Source organism: Nannobrachium achirus (genome assembly GCF_963921795.1).
Source record: "Nannobrachium achirus genome assembly, chromosome: 1".
In the NCBI taxonomy this organism is placed as follows: Eukaryota; Metazoa; Chordata; class Actinopteri; order Myctophiformes; family Myctophidae; genus Nannobrachium; species Nannobrachium achirus.
Window position 1 is genome coordinate 55603455 of NC_137810.1, and position 14136 is coordinate 55617590.

Below are 14136 nucleotides of genomic sequence, written 5' to 3' on the forward strand. Positions count from 1 at the left end.
ATAAATTAGACTATCTTTTATGAGAAGAATCATTGATCGTGTAGTAGCTATAGACAAATTAGGCAAGTGTGAAGCTGAATATACGCATAATATTTGTCAGCACAAGAGCAGAAGCAAAAACACACTTTATTTCATTGCTTTGATTCTGGTAGACACCTGGCAGAAAGTAGCAGCCTGAGGTGCATGATTTATCATCTGTGAGGTGCAAATTCTTTGCAAAATGGCCATGCTTCAATATGAAGGTTAAACACAGAATATAATATCTTTTGACATCACCTTCAGGACAAATTCAAATGCATTTAATCAACTTTCAAACAAATTAAAATTGTGGATTTTGCTTGTGTTATGACTACTTTATACAGTTATGTGTAGGCCAAATATACTTACTTACTTATGCCTTTATATTCCTTTCGGAACATAGGCCATTGATGAATCGTTTCCACCCTCGTCTGTCTTGGGACATCCTCTCCAGCTGTTTCCACGTCAGTCCCTTCTCTTTAACTTCTTGCACTTCTTTGTAGGCCAAATATAGCATATAATTCTGAAGTGCAGTGTTAGGTTGGTTGGTTGGTTTAATGACAAACACTGAAATGTTTTAGTAGTTCTTGTGGATGGTGAAACAGGTACTTTTACTAACTGGGCACTGGGCACTAAAGAGAACTAAGCACCTTTACAAAGTGAGCAATGGTGAATTGGGCACTTTTGCAAACTGAGCACTGTATAATATGTTTTTAATGTCTTTGTTTTAAGCATTGATGCGCTTTGGGAACGAATGCCCTTTGGTTATACATGTTGTCAGAATAGCCTACTCAATGCAGTAGTATATGGAGGCCAGATATGATCTCATAATGATTATGATAAATGTATAGTGCTTTCCTAAACAAGGTTATTAAGTGCTTTACAGATTCATCCTCTTAGCCCAAATTTGTGACTGTAGGCTATGCTGTTTACATTTCTGTCTAACAAAGTATTCAATCAATCAATCAATCAATCAATCAATCAATCAATCAATCAATCAATCAATCACAGAACAAGATTAAAAGTGCAGCAACATATACAGAAATAAAACAGCAAAGTAAAATCTGAGAATGAAACCAATAATAATCAGACAGATTTCTAATGTTATTACATGTTATAAATGTTATGTCATGTGTAATGGAATAGAGACCACATAGGCAAACCGTTTTTATCCACCACCAGTTATGACTTTATTAAATATCGGGCCTTAAATTCAATAAAACGAATTATTAGGCCTACATACTGCTGAAAGGATAGCTCTGGTCCATAGAACTCCACTAACCCTATACCAGAGCTAAGGACAGGACAGCTTCACAGTAGGCCTACACCTACACTAAATGCTCAAGTGATTAGAAATGCGTTTGATACAACTATATAGAGGCCAGTAAAAAGAAAATGAATTAAAAAGTGCCATATTTAGGGGACCTGTCTCATCAAGTGCACAGTTGACTTGGACTGAAAGTGACATATCTGTCATAAACGCAGGTTAATTCTCTGTGATAATTTCCATCATGTGCATGTTGGCAGACCTATTATAAAACAGTGGTTCCCAAACCTTTTAGCTGATTTATTGATTGATTGATTTATTGATTGATTGAAAGGGAAAGGTACAGTTTCAAGACAGTAGGCCTATAGTACAGTTCACTACAAGCTTGTGACCCAAAAGAGAAATTAGACTTTGCCTGGGACCCAAACTATAGTGAAAATAGAAGATCTACAAGTCGCCTTTCTTTTAGGCCACTGAAAATGTTTGAAAGTTTTTTATTCATGAAAAAAAATGTGAAAAAATGTTTTTTTGGGAATGTTTTTTTGAAAATGTTTTCAAATAATAATAATGAAAAACTAAATGTAGTAAACAAATACATAAATAAATAAACAAAGGGACATAAAAATGACCTAGTTTTTGGGAACCAGTGTTATAGACCAGTGGTTCCCCAAACTTTTTAGCCCGACACCCAATAAGGCAAAAGAGAAATTAGACATTTTCCCGTGACCCAAACCAGTGAAAACAGCAGATCTACACGCTCACTTCTTCGTGATAATTTTCTTACATTTATGGAATTTCTTTTATGTATTTATTTGTTTGTTTGTTTCAAAATGTACTAAAAAAATTTGAGGATAGAAATTTGTATTTTTACTCGAGTCATGACACAAATGAGTCCCGGCCCACTGTTTGGGTGAACCAGTGACAATCTACTATTTTTGGCTTCGAGTTTCAAGGTCCGGGTGGGACAGACTGGGAGCAACAACAGGGGGGTCTCGGAAGGGGATTCGGGGGAGGGGGGGCTTGAATCGTGACGACACCAGCGGAAATATCTGCTTTCGTCTATTCAAAATGGCAGCGTCTCAATCAGGAAGTGAAGAAAACAACTAGAAGAGAAGAATAAGTTGGATACGTTTCGGTGTTTTTGTCGCCGTTTCACGCGAATATTCGAGTCGGATCGCGTGGCTGAGCGGACCCTGGGTTGAGAATAAGCGACATATAACCGGTAAGTGTGATCGGGGGTTTATTAAAACGGCTCCGGTCGGGTTATTAAACCGACACATCGGCAGTGATCATTAAGTGGAGGTTGCTCTAGGCAGCCTCTCCTAGAGGAGCGTACGTTTTGCACAACACGGTACCCCGGTTCGTTCTTCTAGCGCCGAGTGGGGACAGAGTTGTTGTTGTATACCAGTGGGTTTTTTTTTCACATCAAGGCCCCTTACTTATTGGGCATTTGAGCCACGGACCACCGTTTGATGAGAGTTAGCCTCTGACCCAAAAACCTTTGTTGTCGTTGATAAGATCTTGTCCACAATTCCATGCTGTGTTTATGTGGTAGCCTACCAAATAGGATAACAGGAGAGAGAACAGGTCAAGCAAAAATAGCAATTCTTCCTACATTCTCTTAATTGTGTTGACTTCTTTGTAAATGATTAAGTAATGCAGATGTTAAACAATAATTTAACTCTTGAGAGTGTAAAGGGATCATTTGGTTTACCAACTCTCCATCGTTTAGCTGGGGACCACCTGGAATCCCTGCAAGGACCGCTGGTTGAGAAAAAATATATATAAATATGCGACTGTACCTGCAGTTCAAACGGAGACTGCCAATGTGCATTTTGAGATCTTTCGCATAGATGTTTTAGATTAGAAATGGCAGCAATGTTGTTGTTATGGACAAAACACTCTCGTCTCAATCTGGCTAGCCATCGTCGAAGAAAAGTTCCTTTTCTTGCGTAGCATCAGAGTCTGTTCTTGAGAGATTATTACTCTCGTCTTGTCTGTACAAACTGTATAGTGACTTTTATCTTTTGTTTGAAGTGGTGGAATGTAAGTTGTACTTGTAACTAAGTACTGTACCTTATTTTACTGGGATATTTACAATTATCAGTACTTATACTCCACTACATCTCTGAGACAAATACCGTATTGTACTTTTACTCCACTACATTTATTTGCTAACTACTTCAGCCCTGTATACATTTCGGCCATTTGAAAATAGCCGATCTACAAGCTCACAATGCGTTGCATTGCATCGCGACGCATTGTGAGTTTAAGATATTTTACGCATTTTATAAATCTGAAAACTTGTTAAATGGGACATTCTGCATAACGAGTACTTTCTACTTGTGGTACTTATAAGTGCATTTTTAATTGATACAAATACCTTTGTACGTTCACACAAGTACATTTTGTGTTCCCGACTTTTACTTACTTTCTAGTATGTCTTTTACATTGCAGTATTGATACTTTTACTAAAACATTCGAGTAGTTTTTCCCACCACTGCTGCTTGGCAGAGCTCGGCAGAGACAGAACGAGCGCACCCCAAGTCATTAAGCCAGCAGCTATCAGCTAGGCTAACCTAGCTAGCACAATTAGCCATCAGAAGTACATTGGCGTTGTTATTACTAAACGGGTGCAGATGTGGATTTTAATCGGCTCCGTTGCATAACGTACAACTCTGAGACCGACTTGTTACGGTTGGAAATCGGTCGGAAAAGACGATAGGTTTCCCGTCGACGTCAGCAAACGTTATCCTTTCTTTGTCGTCTTCTATCTAACAGAGCTAACACTTAATTTATTCCTCGTCGCACGGCCGTGTCGCTGGACGAATATGACGTGTTTTCCCCGTTAAAAAACCAGTGTTTTCATGTGACAAAGGTGCCAACGCGATCCAAGTCAACACTTTGTTCATTTGAAAATGTGTCGTTTTTGTCCTGCCAAAGGGTCGACGAACGAAGTGTAAATTAGCCACAATAGCACCCTAGCGCTACTACCAGTAGCTCTCTGCTTTTCTTTGTGCTGCCGGTGGAGCTTGGTTTTCAACCTTTACTGAGGCACGACAGTCTCCCTAGTCCCTAAACAGTGGTTCTCAAACTTTTTCATGTCAAGGACCCCCCAAATTGACACTTAAAAGCCCACGGTCCCCCAATTTTAGATACGACAGGGATCCCCATAAGAGAAGATTTTTAGGGGTCTAGCAGTGATTCTCAACGATTTTATCTTTAAGAACCCTCAGTTTGTCATGCAACCCCGGACCCCATTTAAAAGGCATTTCTATCTCCCAACCCCCCCAGACCCCAATTTATATTGTAAAATCAATGTTAATTTAACTCTGAGAGTTTACAAACGGATCCATTTGGTTCCATTTGTACACTCTGAGTTACATACCCATAAGGGTCCATTTGGTTCCTAACTATCATTTAGCCGGGGACCCCCTGGAACTCCCTCAAGGATCCCTGGGGGTCACTGGACCCCACTTAATGATTCAAAAGACTGACAGAACATACAGCATCTGTGTTTGTTCTGGAGGAGTTTCGGCATTTAAGCAGTACATCATTTAAGAAATGCGTGTTTTCTTTTTATGCCAGATTAGTTTAATTTCATCAACGTAACAACGTTAAGCAAAATCACAAGCACGTCAGAGTTCAGTTCCACGAGCACAGGTTGTAACTGCTGTTAAACTGTACTAACTGCGTTTGTTGATGTCCAAGAGGTTATATTTATTGTTTAATAAATAGGCCTGTAGTTATTTGTCGGTAAATTGTCAACAGCTATCACTGTGAAGCCTGTGAGGCTATGGCTGGCTTGTTCGGAGTTAGCAGTGAAGAAAGTATTGGAAAGTACAGCTAGTAAATGGAGACCTTCTTAAAGCGGTGCATGGTCTTCATCTTCACGTCATAAAAGCAAGCATATATTCCAGTTTCTGAACGCCTGCTTACATTGAAATTGTAATGATTGCAGTTTAATCTCTGCCACTTTGTCTGTGATCAGTCAGCCAGTCTGGTAGACTCCAGCCAGTACTTTCGTAGGCCTGCCTGGACCTGTGGACCAAAGTTTACTTAAGCATTATACTGAGGCAAGTTACATGTGTTCTTATGGGAGGAAAGCAGAGGCTAAACTGAAATGTAGTTTACTTTGATTTCAGTGTGCTTTCAGACTAAGCTAGACAATAAAGTTAAAGAAAAAACAAGTGCTGTTTTTGATAGTCAAAAGCCCCTACTTTCAATGGATATATCAGCCAGGTGCAGAATGGATGATTTGACCAGTAAGAAATAATTTCAAGCTCTCACAAAGCTTCCCCCACTTCTTTCTTTTCTCTCCTACAATTTCCACTGTTTGGTTTCCCGTGTCTCCATTGCCTGCAGCCAGTGCATGTCAGTCAATCCTTAAGCCTTGACATATAGGTTGCCATGGTGGCTGGCTATTTTTCCAATTATGTCATTTCCTACTTGTTGAGTGATGCCATTTGCCAATATCGAAGTGAATGACATGTTATGCTTCTCCCCCAAATTCCTGTCGAGTACTATTACAACTGGTGTAGCGGTATGTTGGTCAATGGCCTTGGTGTCATCTTTGGTGTCTGCCATGTTGCAGCTTGCTGTCTTTGCAGCTCGATGTGGAACACACTCCTATCACTGCAGAGACACACTGTATAACTATTGGAGTGTCAAAGGCGAAATGCAGGGTGAAAACCACAAGCCTCCCCACCACCACAACCCCACAGGCTGTCTCCCTCCTGGCCAGTTGCAGCTCAAAAGCACCAGAGCTGCTGGATCAATAGATGCTTGTTCTCTCTGTGGCAACATATGGAGGAGAAAAAAAGGCTTCAGCTTACACTGTTCTTTTGTCTTGTCCTGTGAATTTGCTTAACTTAAGTAATAGGGTTTTATGAGAATGGACAAAAAGTCCATGTAGTTAAGTTCAGGCACAGAATATAGTCAATGAACAAGACAAATTAGCCTAATGAATGGCATTTAACATGTTAAAAAACAAAACACCTATGGTTCGTCCATGAATCCAGCTCAGCTGTGAGACTAAAATTTACCTCAGAAGCAGAACCCTGTTGTGTTGTGTCCTACTTATTTATCTCTTTTACCCTCCTCCCACTAGTTTCAGAGAGCCAACTTCTACCTGCTTTACTTTGATGGCAATCTGTTGATGTTGAGCATGTTCCCGAGCCATAAGGGCCAAGCATATTGTTGCAGGGAAATGTAAAGGTCCATGTATACTCGATGTAAATTAAGTATACATGGTCCACCTACCTATCACTTTCCACCTACCTGTACACTGCGTACACATTAAAGGACAACTTTGTTTTTTTTTTACAACAATGGTTCATATTTTAGATTGTAATTAGAGAAAAGAAAAGATGAGTGTTAAAATGTTTTCATTTACTGCTTTCTATTATTTTAGCTATTTTGATTTCAGTGGTTGGGGGCATGCATCCAAGTGGCTAAATATGCATTTTTAGACGCAATAAGCCCATTCCCAAGATGCACCGCAATCCTTCATGGGCAGATGTGACTTATGGGGGCTAGTTGCGACCGTAGGTCGGAAGTTTACTATGAAAACCGGCACATCTTGTTGTCCACGTATCTGTGTATCTCTGAAGGTCACGCCTGACACCGTGGTTCCCCTGACACATCACTGTGACATCACAGATGATATCACAGGTGACATCACCTATGTAAAAGTCCATATATGGGTATTCCCCAGAATCCCTTTTATGCCCATATATGAAGATCCTTGATGTCATCGATATACATCACTGGCCAGATGGCCAAGACATGGCCCATATCTGTGTGGCTGGTTCAGATGGGGATCTCCATGTATGGGCATAAAAGGGATTGTATGTTGTGATGTCATGGGAGCCACTCTAATAGAATCCCTTTTATGCCCATATATGGAGATCCCTGATGTCATCAATATTAAGCCCATTTATAAAGGACTTCATATGGGAATGCCCATATATGGAGGAAGACAGCCCATACCTGTGTGACTGGTTCAGTCAGGGATCTCCATGTATGGGCATAAAAGGGATGTACCATATACAGTACATGGATCTCCATATATGGGTACCAGGGGTCAACATATCTGGTCCGATATACATCACTGGCCAGATGGCCAAGGTCGCATGTCGCCCTGAGGCGTCTTACTAGTAGTGTTACTGTAAATAGTAATAAAGAAATCACCGGCTTATTGTGTCTAAAAAGATATATCTAGCCACTTGTACGCATGCCCCCACCCACTGAAAACAAAATAGCTAAAATCCCCAAAATGATAGAAAGCAGTAAATGAAAACATTTTAACACTCATCTTTTCTTTTCTCTAATTAGAATCTAAAATATGAACCCTTGTAAAAAAAATAAAGTTGTCCTTTATATTTAATTCGGTCGGCTGCAAGAAGACCCAAAACGTGGTGCTATGTACTGTATGTACAGTATAGTTCCAGCATCTCCAGAGCTATCCTCCTGGACAGCAACATATTGAGCCTTGTGACACACATGTTCCCAGTCCCAGAACCGGGTTCTGGGGACCCCCAGGTGTCCATGTGGGATACCAGGGGTTCCCCAGCTAAATGGTTGATATGAAGTATGAACCAAATGCCCTTACGGGTCTGTAAGGTGCTCTACACACTACAGGCGGTTGCTGTCGGGGCTGCCGCTAGGATCAGCTGTGGCCGCGCCGCGGTGAGACACAAACACACTCGCTCAGTGAGTAAACGCCACGCGGTATTTCATAAAGATGAACACAATCCATCTCTCACCGCCCGCGTACGCATGCACAAACGAGCACGCTCGCGGGGATTTCACGGGACCGCGCCCGCTCTCCTCGCCGCCCCAAAACTTCGCTGCGCGGCTGAAAAAGCCGCCCGCCTCCCATTGAAAATGAATTGCTAGGAGGCGGTGACCGCGGCTAGTGTGGAACCCCCTTAACTCAGAGTGTACAAATGGACCCAAATGGATCAGTAGACTGACATTTCTTTCTTAGCTGCGATAACAGACAATATAGCTTGAAATAACAAAAACAAATCAAATGGATGTCAGTGTGGCCTAATGCATATCAGAAGTCGACAACCGTCAGTCTCATGGAAAGCTAACAGGAAGGCCACACGTACACAACAAATAACCCAGTAAAACAATGGCGTGCCTGGGTATCTTTGAATGCGCAACTCGTTACGCCTTCGAAAGGAAGGTGCTGTTGGTGTAGAGTTGGTACTCTATGGCCAGGACTGCTGGAACAGATGGTTAAATGAATTCCTTGATATCGTAACACGGAATCTCTTACAGGTATGGAGGTTTTGCCCTTTATAGCGATAGGTTGTGTTTATGAATGGTGAATGGTCATTAGACAGATTTCAGAGGTATACCTCCTGGATGTTGGCTTGTGTCTCTTCCAAACTATCGCTGCTTTTCACTCCATAGAATTCACAGCTAAATGCAGAACGTCTGACCAATCACAGTAGCCAAACTTGTTTGGGTAGTCTTGGAGGCTCCAAACACCCGAAATCAGAGACCGCCCCTTTCACTAACCCAAACCTCTGCTCTGAACACATTTTGTCTGTTCTGATGTAGTATAGGCTTCAGGGTTCCCTTCCACTTCACTCATACTTTATTTTAACATCCCATCAATGGGACAGTCTCTTTTCTCTACAGCGACATTCTCCCTCTCTGTTTGCCTTTGCTTTTTTCCATTTCTCTCCCCCCTTCAGTCAGTGCCCAGTGATAAATCTCATTTATTGCCTGTGGGCTGATTGGAGTGAGTGAAAAATGTGGAGTGGAGGTCGGAGGAGGATGGTGGTTATAGTCGTGATGGGGGGGCAGTCGGATGGTTTGACTGACTTGGTTCTGCTTTCCTGGAACCTGGCCCTCATTAGGTAATAGGTCATGTATTAAACATGAACTCTCAATGAGTAGATGGAGTTGAAACTAGAAGGGGGGGTGCTCTGTGCTACAGTATATATGCACCAGGCTGGATGGCCTACCAGAGTTTCCTCTATATGCATTTAAACGGCGGCGTGCCACCCCAGTGCAGGATTAACGGCGTGTGGTCTTATAGATCGGCTCGCGTTCAGCACTTTAGCGTACAGCGATTTTGACTTGAAGCTGCTTGCTCAAGCGGATGCAATCTCGCGAGACCAGCTGCTGTGTAAGATTATAGGCGCCAGAGCCGTGAGGCAGATAATATTTATTAAAATGTGAGCCTTAATTTTATAGTCAAACCTTCTTTTATGTTAAATTATTAAAATGTTTAATATTCGTTAATAGCCCTTGGATGTAAAGCTCCTTAGGCCATAGCCTTAAGGGTAGCACACACCGGCCAGGGGCGGCTGCGAATCGTTGCACTATTGATGCACGTGAAGTGCTGCGCCGTAACACCAACATCCAAAACATTTTCACTGCGTGGCAGCGCCTAGAAACAGAACAACGGCGTGGCGGCAGACCCGCGCCTGCGCGTGTCTGACTCTGCCACTGTGGGTTAGTTCATTGGAAATAATCGGGCGTATGTTTTGACACGCCGCGTCCGGTGTGTGTTTCCCTTTAAGGAGGCACGCAGTCACGAAGGAGATGCATCTCGCAGATACGAAAAAGGCAGTAAAAAGTAGATGCCTGCAGATTCAGTGCGGTATGGCGAGAATTTTGCATATTTTTTTATTGATTTCCTAACGTTTTGCACTTAGAATGCAGGGCATTCACACAAACATTTACTGCTTCATTAATAATACCGGAGCCAATGTGAATACAAGGCCTGTTACTGGCTGGCCTGGTGCTGAATAAACGGACCCCAGGCGTCTCTCCTCCTCTCCAGAGTGGCTGCCTCTCTCTACGGGCAACAAGCCCCCCACACCCTTCTCTCTGCTGGCTATGTTTATTCATACAGCGTTATACATGTGTTACTGTGAAGTACTGTATCGTTCACAGAGGATGACATCCCAGGAAGTCAAAATGACAATGCTGGACCTTTTTTACCTCCAGCGATTTTTGTTCACACTGAATATTTCTCCGACTCATTTTCTGGACTTCCATCTAGCCATACCTTGATAGGTAGACTTTGAAGGCTGTCCACCTGAACAATTGCTTGAGGTTGTTGTTGAGGAGTGTGACGGTAGCCTCAGTTGACCCAGTCAGCCAGCCAGCCCCCCCAGCTGAAGCGAAGCCCACAGCTGAGCTGAACAGAGTCAAGCTGGCACAGACAGAGACATGGACTCTGAGCGTGTGGTGAGGTGAGGTCAAACAGAGTGCGCTGCAGAATCCTTACGGGCCATTTTTATAGTACTTAAAATTGACACTCAGGATCTTGCAGTGTAAACTAGAAGTAGAACACTGTCTTGATTGATCAGAGGTGTTCAACAGACTGGTAATTGACCTCACTATCCTCCTGTGCTTCAGGATTGCGTCTTGTGGTTTTCTTCTCATAAGTCAACATTGTTAAGATCCCAAAATCACTCTGTTCTGTGTTTGTCACTGTTCCAATTTCTCATTTATTTATTCTTTCTTATTCTCTTATTTTTTTTAAACAGCCCTGTGACTGTGCCATTTTGTGTTGCTGAAATGTGGTTTTAACAGACTGACTCACTGAATAATGATGGCTGACTGGGTTTTTCTAGGTTCTGGGATGCTGCGAGCCAGCAGCCTCAAATCAGCAACAGAATCAGTTATTTTTTTCAGGGTCAGGCTGGGTGAGAGGCAGCAGCAGACGCCACAGGCTCGCCTCGGTTCGACAGGAGGGAGCAAAGAAACGCAGGGAAAGTAGAGCGAGAGATGGTAGACCAGGACTGTCTGGGTCTACAGATAGATCTATATATACCGTAGGAATAGGGAAAAAGCCATTACCGGGGGAATAGATTGGGATGTAGCCATTTAGACTGTCAAAACTGAAACGTATATAGGGCATGCAAAGGAAGAAATGATAAGCTAGCAGTGGCAGAATAATGTGGGGAATAGTATTGGAAAAAGAGAGAGGCAACAGTTGTAGGCTAAATTAACAGACACATACTGTATTTGACAGAGAGAGGAGGCTGGCAAACAGAAGGTCAGCGGCGCTGAAAGGGAGGGCTAGCATGCTTTGGCATGATGCTTGCATGTCAGCACGGAGCAGCATATCCAGACGGGAATATTAAGCGGGTACATTCCATGTAGGGGTGGGCGATATGGTGATAATTATCGTTGAGACGATAACATGTCACCACGATATGCCTTTTCAGAGGTATCGTATATATCGTGATACAATGAGGGAGCCTTGTTAATACAGAGATTCATTGCAGAATTCAATTTAAACCTGCATTTTGGTCTAAATCAGTAGTTTTCAAACTTTAAAATGTCAAGGTCTCCACTTAACTCTTGACAGTATACAAATTACGGGTCCATTTGGTTTCATTTGTATACTGTCAGAGTTAAATACTTGTAAAGTTCAATTTAGACCTCCCAAAGGGAACCCAGAGAGTCTAGTTTTTGGCAAGTAACTTCAAAAATAACCATAAGAACCAACGTGAGAAATAATCGTGATAAAATTGTGTATCAAGATACAGCTTGGGAAAATATCGTGATATTGAATTTTTCCATATCGCCCACCCCTAATTCCATGTCATTTAAACAGTGTATTATTTATCAGGATATTAATTATTATTCCCATAATAATGACCTGAACATTTTGTGCATGCTGCAGACTAAATTAAGTGACAATATTCGTGTGACGGCGCAGAGCATTTCATTCGGTGTCTGAGCTCAGCGGACGCCAGAGTTGGCCTGGCTTTCATTATGTGTTCACCTAACTACCGGTTGAAGCAGACCAATGGGGGCATTAGAAGCGCCACATCAGCCGATGCCGACTCCCTAACTGTCCTGAGCAAATAAGATGACAGAGGTAAAAAGAGACAGAACTAGAGAGTAGTTCCGTCTCTCTGATCTAACTGGCCTTTGATCTATTCCTGGCGCATGATGATGATGATGATTGGTAGAGTTGGAACTGGGAGTAGATGGGGTATAATGCTTGATCAGGGGTCTTCAACGTTTTCAGGCCAAAGACCCCTTAGTTAAGAGAGAGATGAAACAGGGACCCCCACAACCTTTTCATAGATTCCATATAGTTTCATTGTTTGACAGCACAATCATCAGTGTATTTTGGATTCGTGTCAATTTGTGTTTTCAGATATTTAACCACTCTGTACTTAGTCTGCTCTTTTCCCCCTCTACACCAAACCTCTTTGCCGAAAATAGCCGATCTACAAGCTCACATCGTGAGGCGTTGTGAGCTTGTGGATCGGCAATTTTTGTCTACAGTTCTCAGAATATGGACACTAGGGTTCAAGTTGATAATATATAAAGGATTGGAAGATTTGGAGGACCCCCAGTAGTAACTCTGAGGACCCCCTAGGGGTCCCGGACCCCCTGTTGAATTCCCCTGTGCTAGATGACGAGTGTCATCAAGTAGAACTGCAAACCATTGTTGGTTCTTTTTCCTGCTGTTTTTCTGTGCCTTAATTTTCTCTCCACTGACCCCCCTCCTCCACCCCCCTCTCTTCACCACAACAAAGACATCCTATGAACCACGAGGGCTCTATTAGTTGTCCTCTCTGTTGATAAATCACTTTAAAGCCTCATTCAGCTGGTGATTGTAGCCACAATGATATTCATCATCAAGGTCTGTGCACTGCTGAATAGCCCCCTTCAGCGCGCTTCGCTTAGAGGGTGAGGGTGGTGAGGGCCTAGTCAAGATGAATCATTATCTCTTTTACAAATAAAGCTTTGAGCCATCTAGCTTATTCGTGCTAGGCCTAATCACTCAGATGGCTGCCCGTTTTGTTGGCTTTGTTCCCGTGTGCCGTGCCAGGCGAGGGACCCCTGTCTGATTTTGAATGGTCAAAAAGCAATAACAGGCTCTTAAAACCCAATTTGTTTCCATTTCCCGGCTTTTGATAAGGCAGCAGATTTGGTTACAGTCATATGATCATTATTCTCCCTCCAGTGTCCACTGTCACTCGCTGGCTCACAGATTCTTTATGGCACCGTCTGTTGCCCCGAATGAAAAGTGTATGTCTAGTGCCAGTCTGCGTGGATGCCGTGTACATGGCATGCACATGTCAATGGTTTGTCGTGTGTGTGTGGGCTTGTGCATGCAAGCATGGGCCTTTGTGTCGAGAAAGGTCCTGATTAATAATGCAGGTTGTTTCTGAATGACAGAGCTCCGTGTTTCCCTGGGAAGTAACTTGTTCCTTTTATGAATATTTCATCACCCTGGCTAATGAATCCGGCCAGTCTAGGCCATCATAACCAACTAATAATGACCCCCCTGCCGCTTGGATATAAAGTAGCACAGCCTAGAATAGATCATTTCTAACCTGATTACCGATGACGAGAGTAGACTTTGATGGGCTGAGAAGTGAACCTGAGATTGGTAGTGAGTGAGTGACTCCGTCTCCATGCCATGGTACGCTGGACTGACCTGAATGAGTGTTGTCAGTTGTGTTCCGACTCTCCTAGTATTGAAGACAGATGCTGACTACTAGAGAACAGGAACAGACGCCAGAGGTTTGTCCTGTCATGTGAAACTGTGTGTGTGTGTGTGTGTGTGTGTGTGTGTGTGTGTGTGTGTGTGTGTGTGTGTGCGTGTGCGTGCACGGCCGGGGTGCCGGTGTGTGTGTGTGTCGCTTTGTTCTTCGTGTCTCCCACTGTGCGTGTGTGCTTCAGAATGTGTGTTTCTCCTCTCCCTGTTACCACGTGCTGATTCTGAGAAGCCGGTTAATGAAGATGAAAAAGGGCTGTGCATTAAAGGATTTTCCCTGTGCCTTAAGAAGGATTAATGCCCGGCCCAAGGAGAGGGGTATGAGGAGGCGAGAGACTGAGGGAATGTA

The 14136-nt window shown here is 42.9% G+C and overlaps 1 protein-coding gene across 2 annotated transcripts in view; it reads left to right on the forward strand.

Moving 5' to 3' along the window:
- Window positions 1–2388: 2388 nt before the first annotated feature.
- The window catches only part of sbno2b (strawberry notch homolog 2b), a 101941-nt gene continuing 90193 nt past the window's right edge, over window positions 2389–14136 (forward strand). For both annotated transcript variants that reach the window (XM_080736570.1, XM_080736571.1), the window contains exon 1: window positions 2389–2507. The gene's annotated coding sequence lies outside the window, so the exon portion shown is untranslated. The remainder of the gene's footprint in view (window positions 2508–14136) is intronic.